Source organism: Stigmatopora nigra, chromosome 1 (assembly GCF_051989575.1).
Source record: "Stigmatopora nigra isolate UIUO_SnigA chromosome 1, RoL_Snig_1.1, whole genome shotgun sequence".
In the NCBI taxonomy this organism is placed as follows: domain Eukaryota; kingdom Metazoa; phylum Chordata; class Actinopteri; order Syngnathiformes; family Syngnathidae; genus Stigmatopora; species Stigmatopora nigra.
Genome location: NC_135508.1, coordinates 5,320,432 through 5,332,474, shown reverse-complemented (window position 1 = coordinate 5,332,474; position 12,043 = coordinate 5,320,432). Strand labels below are relative to the sequence as shown.

Below are 12,043 nucleotides of genomic sequence, written 5' to 3'. Positions count from 1 at the left end.
GCGACCAAAAGACTGGCGACCAAAAGACCGGCGACCAAAAGACCGGCGACCAAAAGACCGGCGACCAAAAGACCGGCGACCAAAAGACCGGGACCAAACGTCCTGTCACTGATTTTGCCAAAGCAAACTGCACTAGCTATGAGTTTCCCTTTTTTACCAACAGTACTGCTATTAGACTTTATCACATTACTAACACTCCCAGTTTTTTACTGTCTTTAGAGCTATACCCATTTTCACTCGTAAACAAAAGTTTTTTTTCCTTTTTTTCTTAAGCAGTAACTTTCATTGGTATTTGTAAACAGGCTGTTCTGGACAAGAGGGTGTGTTTTCTTGTCATGTCAGAAAAGAAAAGGTGCAATTGCCATTAATGACACCCATTAACCCTGACAAAATGTAACACCAGGACAAACACTAACTTCATCGGTGCTGCTTGAGTAACTTTTAAATCCTCTCAAAAGTTTCCTAACCTTGAAAGCCCATGCATCCCCGGAAAAAGTAATAATAATTCTAACCTGATCTTCCTACTTATTTTATATCTCCCCTCAGCAACCTAACTTCTTCTCGGCAACAGTGCAGTTATTAATTCATGAGGCACTAATTAGTTCTTTGTTTAATTTTGTGTTAAACAGACTGACCGGAATGATAACGACTCGCGCTGTAGCGTTTAGGTCCCATGCCGCTCCTGTTTGCTACAACAAGGGAGCATCGTGCGACTAGCATGATGAACCCAATTCCCTTCTAAGTTGCACTTCATTAAGTCAAAATGTGACAAGGAGCTTAGAGGAAGAACTAGCAGATCTGATCATACATAACAATGCAGGCCCAGTCAGTTTCAGGGGAAGGGAGGGATGGGTGAACGAAAGGGGGCCGACGCAGAGTGGGACGTGGTAGATTCCTGGATACACGTTGATAATTTTCTATTTTTAACCCTTGGGGGACATCTTTCATTTTCCTTTAATTGTTTTTGTTCTGAGCTGAAGTGTCCTCTTTTTAAATTACTGCTCCTATCAATTCCCCTGATCAACCCCCCCTGTGTAACATTGCAGGCAGACAAGTAAACAACAAGGTTGCCCTTTTGCACAGCACAGGGTAAATGCTCATGCCATTCTCCCATAACACTACTATACAGGGTTTAGCTATCCAGGAGGAAATGTTGCATGGTGGCGATTTGGCTGAGCGAATCAAAATGAACATTTTTGGCAAAGCAAGTTGAAAAACCTGCTGAAGTGACAGGCCTTGTAGCCTCCCCGAACATCAGTCGTAACCCAAGAATGCATGAGGGTGTTGTCATATTTGACAAACTGCACCCGCTGTGAAATATGTGGAAAAAAAACATTTCATAACAATGTCAATCATGCATGTTACCTACAGTACTTATTCATGTGACCCTTTTCATCCACCATGTACAGAAGGGATCAGGAACCTTTTTGACGAAAAGAGCCATAAACAATTCATATTTTCTAATGTTATTCCTTGAGAGACATTCTCCGAATTTAAAAGTCAAAATACATATAAATGGGTGCTTATGTTTTTGGTAATTTCACAACTTTTAAAGTGGAAAAAAACTACTTTTGACATTCTTATGCAGTTGCTAATAAATTAAAGTATGCATTCCAGAAGAGTCTAATGCAAGAAAAAATTAAGATAAAAGCAGCTCTAGATGTAGTATCTGGTTTCCATATTTTAGCTCGAAGATTAGCGGAGAGCCAGATCCACCCATCAAAAGAGCCACATATGGCTCCCGAGCCATAGGTTCCCTACCCCTGACGTACACTGTCACCCAATTACATCACTCTTTGCTGTAAATCTCAAATTTCCTCACAATTTGGATTATATCCACCATACACTTATGGCTTTTGTACAGATGGAAAACTATTTTCTTTTGTTAAATAGGATATTTTTTTGCTTCAAGTCCTGTTTCATCGGCTGACAAGCTCCGGTAAGATGTTTAGCCTCTGCAAGGACTGAATATATGATATCATCAAAAGCGGACAAGTAATTACACTGCATAATAGGCAAGATTGGCATTTTCAAAATCATTTTCATGTGGATGGAAATGACATTGCATTGACTATTCGGTATTCACTGGTGCAGATAAATAAACAAGGCATGGAAGAGGGGTGTCGGGGGGCACATGGAACGCAGAGTACAATGGCAAGCAGGTCAGTAATTAGAAACTCTGTTTGCACAGTAATAATTTTAATATATTCATCAGGAAACAGAGCATGCCTAGAATGATAAAATCCCATCAAGGAACATATCCCAGTTGCATTAACCTTTTAAACACACTGACAGAACATTGTTGGGAACCCTGAAAAACAAAATAATAAAATGCACAGGGAAGTCCTTGTGGTATATAGTCAACATTTAACTACACTGTGTAACTGAGCTGAAATTTGAGCAACTACAAATTGAATGTAAAATGCTGGGGTGGGGGATGAATTATATGATTTTAAGTTACTTAGTTTAATTTGAATATTTTCACTGAAAATGTAAATTGAACAGTGTTGTTTGAAGTTGTATTCCTTAGTGTGATACAATCAAAAATATTTCTGACATTCAAGACACACCATTCAAATGTTATTAGATCAGGCATGAACAAACTACGGCCCGCGGGCCACTTCTGGCCTGCGAGACCTTTTAATCCGGCCCGAAATCTTCTTGGATCCCAATTTATACTTTTTACTTTAATGATGAGTGATGAGTATGTTAATACTTTCGTCCTGTTTTTCTGTTTATGTTTCATATGTACTGTTAACGGATGCACTTTTTTATATGTATCGTATCTTGTGCTGACCCAGCCCATCTGTCAAAATTTTAAAGTCAATGTGGCCCCCGCCCGGGCAGAAAAGTTTGCCCACCCCTGTATCAGATTCTAAAGCTACTTAAAAATCACCAATGTAAGAAATGCAGTCAGTTAAAGATAAATATCTCCTAACATTTGCTTTTGACCACTTGACACTTGGCTTTGTGAGCATAAATGCCAACTATAGAGCAACTGATTGCGTTTTACACAAAATTAACTTTTTCTTTTTTACAATTTGTTAGTCAAAATATAAGAAAGAAACCTGGAGAACAAGTGGTTTCACTGTGCCTCAAAGGCACACATGTAGCTGTTTCTAGGAATCTTTTTGAACTGCAGAAAAACGTAATGTATATGAAGTCATTCAGGTCCAGTTTCTGGTGGAACAACATTTTCACAATAGTAGTGTTCAATGCTGAAATTCAACCATTAGATTAGTTATAAAATGTCCTCCTTATACTTAAACATTTTAAAATAAAGAACATCAATTCTTACAACCTTTACCACTTTAAATGCCATATTTTAGATGTAGATGCACTGACTGAGTGAGTGAGGAACGCCAGTGAAACACAATCTGCTGATTGCATGAGTGTTGACAGCATGTTCGTAACCTTGTTTGTTAATGAAGGTGGCGGTGATGATGCTATGGAAATTTTTGCAAATTGCTTTAAGGAATCCTGACATGCAAAAAAAAAAAAAAAACCTTGCCCTCTCAATGTCATTTCTCAGAGAGACACAAATATGTAATTGTTGAGGAATTCAAGGTGGAGTACAAAGGTAATTATTCTGGGTTAACTGTAAGAAGTGGAACCAATACAGTAAGTTAGTTGCATAAAATGTCACAAAAATGATAGAATAAAAATGATTATCCCCATAAGGGTCAGCCAACAATGGGCACCAGGCAATGGACACACTGAATAGGCATAACTCAATTAAGTCTGCATTTTAGGTGCTCGGACGTTTGGTCGCCGGTCTTTTGGCCGCCGGTCTTTTGGTCGCCGGTCTTTTGGTCGCCGGTCTTTTGGTCGCCAGTCTTTTGGTCGCCAGTCTTTTGGTCGTTGGTCTTTTGGTCGCTGGTCTTTTGGTCCCTTTTGGTCGCCGGTCAAATGGTGACAGAGAGAGAGAGAGTGATACTGTTGAAACCAGCTCTCAAAATTATATTCATAAGAGAAAGTTTAATATCTAAGAGAGAGAGTTAAATATCAAAGTACATTTGACCGGCGACCAAAAGACTGGCGACCAAACATCCGGTCACGGCATTTACTACTGCCAATCGCAGGCCACATGGAGACCAATAACGTTCACATTCATACTTAGGGGCAATTTAAGTGTTCAACCAGTCTACACTACATGTTTTGGGGATGTGGAAAGAAACCGGAGTACCCAGAGAAAGCCCACACAAGCTCATACAGGAAGGTGCGGACCTGACATTGAAACCTCAATCTCAGAACTGTGAGGTCAACACACTAACAACTTGGCCAACAATCCACCCGGTTACCAACGACATTACGTACATTCGCATCGATTGGAGTGTTACAATTAATTAATCTTCCGTACTGCTTATTCTCACAAAGGTTAGCGGGGGTGCTGGAGCCTAGCCCAGCTGACTTTGGGCGAAAGGCAGACAACACTGTAGACTGGTATCCAGTAAACCAACACACTCGAAACCACACTACCACCAAGCGAGAATTGATCCCACGCTTGCCCACGCTGAAGTCAGGCAACTGAACAACAACCATATCAGGTGGTTTGTTACAATTTGATGTGTCAAAACCTTCATTTTACATCAGGCGCTTGTTAAATTGTAATATTATTCCTTTTTTTAAGAAGAGGATTGCCTTACATTATTCCAAACCACACTACACCCAACACTGGTTCAAAGTAATATGAGCTACAACAATGCATCTGCCCTGTGCATACACCGGTCAGCATTTGGAGAATGGGAAACTGACCATTTACTCATGCAGATTTGACAGCACCTAGTAGGCCCCTTTTTGTGCTGTCACTTTTGGCTTTTATTCTGTTGTCCCCTAGGAGAGGACAGAGTTGGGGGGCTTAAAGGGCAGCTACCTCCACAGTCCCGCTGTCCCGTCCCTGCCTAATTTTTGTTGTCCAGCCCTTTGAGACCTCCATCTCATGCAGAACTAAAGAATGGGGATCCATGTGCAACAAGTGCCATGGAAACCACAGTTTTCCTACAAAAATATTCCTTTTTATCCCCTTTGAAGAGCTGTCACCAAGCATCACACGACCCCAGGCCTGACCGTAACAAAGCCTATTTTCTGCTTGCTTTTGATTGATTAAAAAAGACTTTCTAGTAAAACCATGTTAAAGGACACAAAACGTGACACACACAAAAAAGGGGCGCTTGTGGATGGCCCAATCAGACAGGTCCTTCAATCATAGGGCAAAGAAATGTGAAAATATCATCATTGTCGAAAAGGGGCGTCAGAACAAGCGTGAAAGTTGACTACTCTGGTGATTAAGGGAATGAGGCAAATATATATTTAAAAGAAAAGGGCCTCCTGATGGTGTAGTGCTTCACTCGCCTGACTTCAGTGCAGGCCCTTGATTCCCACTAGTGGTGGTATGTTTGTGACTTGAAAATTTCATAAAAAATAAGATACACTGGATTAAAAGTCAGAAGAATAGTGCTTTACAGTCCAAAAGTTGAGTATTCACATTTTTCAGAATCCAGAGATCCTGCTCGGACGTTTGGTCGCCGGACGTTTGGTCGCCGGATGTTTGGTCGCCGGTCTTTTGGTCCCCGGTCTTTTGGTCACCAGTCTTTTGGTCACCGGTCTTTTGGTCACCGGTCTTTTGGTCACCGGTCTTTTGGTCACCGGTCTTTTGGTCACCGGTCTTTTGGTCACCGGTCTTTTGGTCACCGGTCTTTTGGTCACCGGTCTTTTGGTCACCGGTCTTTTGGTCACCGGTCTTTTGGTCACCGGTCTTTTGGTCACCGGTCTTTTGGTCACCGGTCTTTTGGTCCCCGGTCCTTTGGTCCCCGGTCTTTTGGTCCCCGGTCTTTTGGTGACCCAGTCTTTTGGTCCCCGGTCTTTTGGTCCCCGGTCTTTTGGTCCACGGTCTTTTGGTCGCCGGTCTTTTGGTCCCCAGTCTTTTGGTCCCCAGTCTTTTGGTTCCCGGTCTTTTGGTTCCCGGTCTTTTGGTCCCCAGTCTTTTGGTCCCCGGTCTTTTGGTCCCCGGTCTTTTGGTCCCCGGTCTTTTGGTCCCCGATCTTTTGGTCCCCGGTCTTTTGGTCCCCGGTCTTTTGGTCCCTGGTCTTTTGATCCCCGGTCTTTTGGTCCCCGGTCTTTTGGTCCCCGGTCTTTTGGTCCCCGGTCTTTTGGTCACCGGTCTTTTGGTCCCCGGTCTTTTGGTTGCCGGTCTTTTGGTCGCCAGTCAAATGGTGACAGAGAGTTTACTGTTGAGACCAGCTGTCAAAATTATATTCATGAGAGAGAGTTTAACATCTTAGAGAGAGAGTTTAATATCTAAGTACTGTTTAATATCTAAGTACATTTGACTGGCGACCAAACGTCCGGTCACATCCAGAGATGGACCCCTAATACTGGACACTTTAAAAGTGATACAAAGAAAGGAAGAAGGAGTGACATTTTTTTACTGGATTCACTGCGCTCTATCCAGGAATGTGTAACCTTGTGAGCTTTCAATCAATCATCTGGGCTGCTTCAGCAACGTTAACTAGCTGGGTTGACATGTTTCAACTAAACTGCATTGAAACAAGGAAAAATTATATCTTAAAGGATGCATGAATGGAAGAATAAGTTTAACAATTTAAGTACATGACCACAATACTTATTTAACCAGTAAAAAAATACTGTAAACTCCATTCCTTTGTTTCAGCATAGAGGATTACTATGGAGTAGACATATTTACCAAGATGATGGGATGGGTGGAAGGGGTGTGTGTGCACATGTGGGTGTGTAGGTAGGTGTGTGTGCATGGGGCGGTGGGGGGGGGGGGTGTACTTGCAGCTCTCACACGAGCAATTAGTATTCTAGATACTTATAGTTCTAAACACAAAAAGGCCTCACCAAATCCCCACGGCAGAGGTGTCAGACGGAAAATGACGAAAATCTGCTCCTTGACAGGGAGTCATTTATATTTTAGCTTCGTTCCATTATCTTAACGAATCCATCATCAGCCAATGCAATATTAACAGCAGAAAATCAACTCATTAGATCCAGGGGGATTTAATCAAGATTGCAATCATGTATGCGCTTCCTGGAGAGTTGGCTTCTTTCTATTTTTTTTTCTTTTTGGTCCTTTCCACGTAATTGCCACATCTCAAATCTTAATAAATTATTCTCGATCTGAGATTGATGCCCACCACCACCACCACCACCCCATCCTCCCTCGCCCCTCACACCATGCACTCACTGTCTCCAACTATAATATTTACCATAAACATTATTATGTCATGGGCACACAGTTTAAAATGGCCTTTAGCTAACTCGCAGAAGTAATTGGCTTCTCTATTTCTCTCTCGTTTCATTGCTAATTGCCGGCTGATATTACTAAGAGTTTCCTTAAAAGCAAAGCAAAGCGGCCTCCCGGCAAAAGCTAAAATGTTTTGGGAGGATTTTGCAGACTTCAAAATCATGTCTTACTAGAATTCTCCATGTTTATATTTGATTAACAAGAAAGTCAGGCTGATATAAGGCTGTTTCACTTTGAAAATGTACTGTATAACTTTGAAAAATCATGTCTGGAATGGGAGTAAAAAGGTTTTTGGTTGTCCCCCAAAAAAAAAACTAGTCTGAAAAAACATGTGCAATGTCACTACCATGCATTTGGATAATAAAATGTTCTTTTAAAAGGAATCTTAATTTAAAATTATACATTTTTAAATATGAAAGTACTATTTCATCAATAGTATCTTGTGTCAGAGATCAACAAATTAAATTTAGTGATCTTTGCAAAAATAAATATATTCCTTGTATATACATATTAACATATAATATACATATAATAATAATATATAGATCAGATTATTTATGTATATACATCTCATCTCATTTTCGGAACCGGTTCATCCTCATTAGGATCGCAGGGGTTGCCGGAGCCTATCCCAGCTGACTCCGGGGAGAACATACAAACTCCACACAGGTGGACATGACCTGGATTTGAATCCAGAGCTGTGAGGCCTACACGCTAACCACTTGTTCCACCGGGCCGCCCATGTATTTACATTATATATTATATAACATTAAATGCATGACCAAAATCCTTGGAACAATAACAAATAGTCATAGGCAGAATCAACTGGGACAGGCCCCAGCACCCTTGAGGATAAATGGTACAGGCTATCTGTTTCTGTCCTTTACTTTTCCGTTCATTTTGTCAACAAAGTACTTATCATTGGGACATATTACCTGTCTTGCTAGAAAAGAATAACATGACTTAACCTGCTGCCTTCAGTCGTTTCTCAGCAATATGAGGTTAGTACAGTGTAGCTGTCTCTGCCTTCATGTCTCATCTGTAGGGCAACAGAACTTTATTCACCATCGACTTCTAATATGTTCAACAATGATCTGAAAATGCAAACACTGTCAAATTAACCTGTCCATGAAATAACGGCATATGTTGAAGATCTAATACGACCTTATCCACAGGAGTCTAATTTGCTGTCTGTTTGGCTATAAAGGCTTATGTCGGCCTTTTAGGCCGCCTGCTCCTAGTCAGTCTTTTCTTCCTGCTTGGCTTGCCTCGCTGTCGGAACAGAATAGGCTGTGTGTAGCTACAGCATAGAGTGCTGCGTTAATCCTTCTTTCTCCTAGAAGGCCACAGTAAATCCCAGACCACTGCAAACCATTCCTAGTGTTTTTTATCTTGATTTATTAGATTACGAGCCCTGGGTCTCTGAGCCTATGCATCACACACTAATCCTAATCGGAATAGACAAGTATTAGCCCGGTTTAAAGGGAGCTAAACAGCAGTAGTGGCCAACTTTCAGTAAGAGGGAAACTACAAGCTTATTGGCTTGATAGGCTTTTATTTATCCATTTCCCTTTTTTCCTACACTTCCATTAGTAGAATGTCTGTAATTAAATACATAAATCCTGACACGCAAACCCTCGAAAGGCCTAAATCTACTGAACCTCAGCCAGTTTGGTTTTTTTTTTCTAACACACAATGAAGTTACTGATCCAAGCCCAATCATTTGTATTTTTCTCAGATTTCTAACAAAGAGCAAGGCAAACATGAAGGTCCCATTGAAAACAACTGCAAGAATTAATTTTACATCTCAGTGAATTCAAGGCAGTGTTGTCAAATTATAAGCAACACGGCTTTGTAACTAATTTCCCTTGGTCCAGAGACTGCTGGAATTTTTTTTTCTCCTTTTAATTAGAAAGGTGTCTCCATGCTGTCTGCGTTTGTGGGAGACTGTCAAAAGCAATCATGTAATCATGACTGACCTTAAATCCAAAGCTATGATGCTCTCAGAAATATTGCAAACGGATAGCCACATATCACTTTGAACTAAGAAAACCAATGCAAATGGCAAGTACCGTATTTTCACGACTATAAGGCGCACATAAAAGTCTTAAATCTTCTCCAAAATAGACAGTGCGCCTTATAATCCAGTGTGCCTTATATATGGAAAAAACTGAAAACCAGAAATGAAAAACCACCACTGTCGGATATTAAAAAAACAAAACGCCTGAACTGAAACAATACTGTTAAATATGCAGATGCCATCTTAGTTTACAAAATCTTCCATCATATAGCTCCTCCCCCACTGCAAGATTTTATACAAAAAAATCCAAAACATCAACAATGGCTGGCACATTTTCACGACTATAAGGCGCACTTAAGTCTTAAATTTTCTTCAAAATAGACAGTGCGCCTTATAATATAGTGCACCTTATAATACAGTGCGCCTTATAATACAGTGCGCCTTATATATGGAAAACATGTCATTCATTGAGGGTGCGCCTTATAAAGCGGTGCGCCTTATAGTTGTGAAAATATGGTAGGTAACTTAGGTTGAATAGAAGATGTGTGACACATGAGACAAAGGGCTGGGGTACATTAAGAACAGTCTACTTGAACACATACACCGGTTGCAGCTGTTAGTCTGTCAAAAACTGCAGCACTGAGGATATCCTGAAATACTATTGAAAACCACTAAACCCCCTACAGGCAGCTGTAAAGCTATACAACTGCTTGGCGCCAGTGTAGTAATCATTGATCAATCTTGGAAAGCCAAAAATGGAGCATGGTTCATTGACTTCATGCGATTCTTTTCCACCTTATAAGGTCACGTTGGTGGCCTTAATAGGAATCAAAAGACTGGTATTTGTCTTATACCTTCAATATTATAGCCTTACACATTGAACGTCAACTCACTGTACATATTTGTAAGTGTCTAGTCATGTAAAGTATCTATGTCCTTGCATGATATACACTTGTGTGGCATACAGCACCAAGCTATCCTCTGCCCATAGCCCTCAGGGGCGACAGGGGAGCTAAGGGAGATGTGACAGCCATGTCTGCTTCGTGTATGTGTTTGTTTGCCCCTGAAAATGAGACTCTGGTTTCACTCCAGCCCCCTGGGCATGTTTAGTTGTGCCTCCACCGCATTGCCTTGATACAAAGTGCAAGTCCACCACGTGACAATTTGCCTTCGTTGGTGGGGTTGAAGGGGACACATACAGCATGTTATATTATATACAAGTCAATCACATTTTTGCTTTGTTTGGGATTTAACTTTTGGGGGGGTCAACTATTGTGATAGACATTTAAAAATAAATACATTTAAAGAATCCCAAATGAGATGTTTATTATGAGCACTGTATGTGATCGAACATAAGGGAAACATTGTTGTTGTTGCTTTAAAGGTGATACGTCTTCATGACCCTAACAGTGATAGAGGTTGAACTAGAAGATACATTGATGGAAGAAGAAGGATATAAAAGTAGTTGGTGTAAGAGAGGATGATGCAAAGGACAGGATGAAATGGAAAAAAATTGATTCGCTGTGGCGACTCCTCATGGGACAAGCCAAAAGTGTACTAGTAGGAGTAGAAGTAGTATTAGTTTCCAGAGTGCATGATTCATCAACATCTACTCCCTGTCCTAAAAAAAATGGTTTATTGCAAATGCTCCATGCGCAGAAGATCCTTTCAAGATGGTTATTCTAATAGTAGGCTAACATGACCAGATATTTGAATTGTAAAAAATCGGAATACGAGTAGACAACATGGTAAAAAATGGTTAGCATGTCCGCCTCAGAGCTTCGGACTTCCTGTGTGGACTTTGCATGTTCTCTGCATGCCTGCATGGGCTTACTCTTGGTATAGTTTTCTTCTACATCCACAAAAACTTGCATGCTAGGCTTTTTGAACAGTCTAAATCAGTGGTCTCAAACCGGTTCCACATAGGGCCGCAGTGGGTCCTGGTTTTTGGTCCAGTGCCGACATTTTAACCAATCAGGTGTCTTAAAAATAAGTAGAACCTGACTCTAATTAACTGATTGCACTTGCAAAAGGTATCCTTGTTGAGTTGGAATGAAAACCTGCACCCACTGCGGCCCTTTGAGGACCGGTTTGAGACCACTAAATTGTCCCTAGGTATGAGTGTGAGTTTGTTTAGTTGTTAATGTCCTTGTTCTATGGGATGGGCCGTCAAACAATTCAGATCGTTCCCCACCTACTGCCCTGAATTGGCTGTGATAGGCTCTAGCACCCCCACAACACTGGGAAAAGGAAAGAATATGAGCATATATGGATGGATATTTTCGACTTGTTTACATTGTCTTACTCCAAAAAAAAAACTGAGTTTTGGATGCATGGTCAGTCTCGTGGAATATGCACTTTCTGAAATTTCTCTGAGAACAAATACCAAGAATATATTGGATTTAAACTTCTTTTTGTCCTTAGCAGTGAGTGTCACTAAGTGCACTTTATATTTCCTTGGAAAGGGAATGTCAGCCTTGTGACTCAATCCATATCCATTCTGCCCTGTCTATCCTTTCAACCCCTTTTCTCTAAGTGCCAGATATTTCACCTGCCTATCAGTTTTCCCCCTCAACTTGCTGGTATATGCAAGAAAGGTACCCATATAGGGTCACTCATTGTCCTCTGTAAGGCCCTCCTTGAAACTACTATCTTGTAGCTTCTACTACCGCCTTCTTCCATCACTCAAATTACAATGTGTAGAGGTCATTGCAACAAATGGGCTCAACTGTGCTGATTAACTTAGGGCCAGTTTT

The 12,043-nt window shown here is 40.9% G+C and overlaps 1 protein-coding gene across 1 annotated transcript in view; it reads right to left on the bottom strand.

Moving 5' to 3' along the window:
- casz1 (castor zinc finger 1) overlaps positions 1–12,043 on the bottom strand; it is a 196,594-nt gene that overhangs the window by 123,815 nt on the left and 60,736 nt on the right. The window lies entirely within an intron of this gene.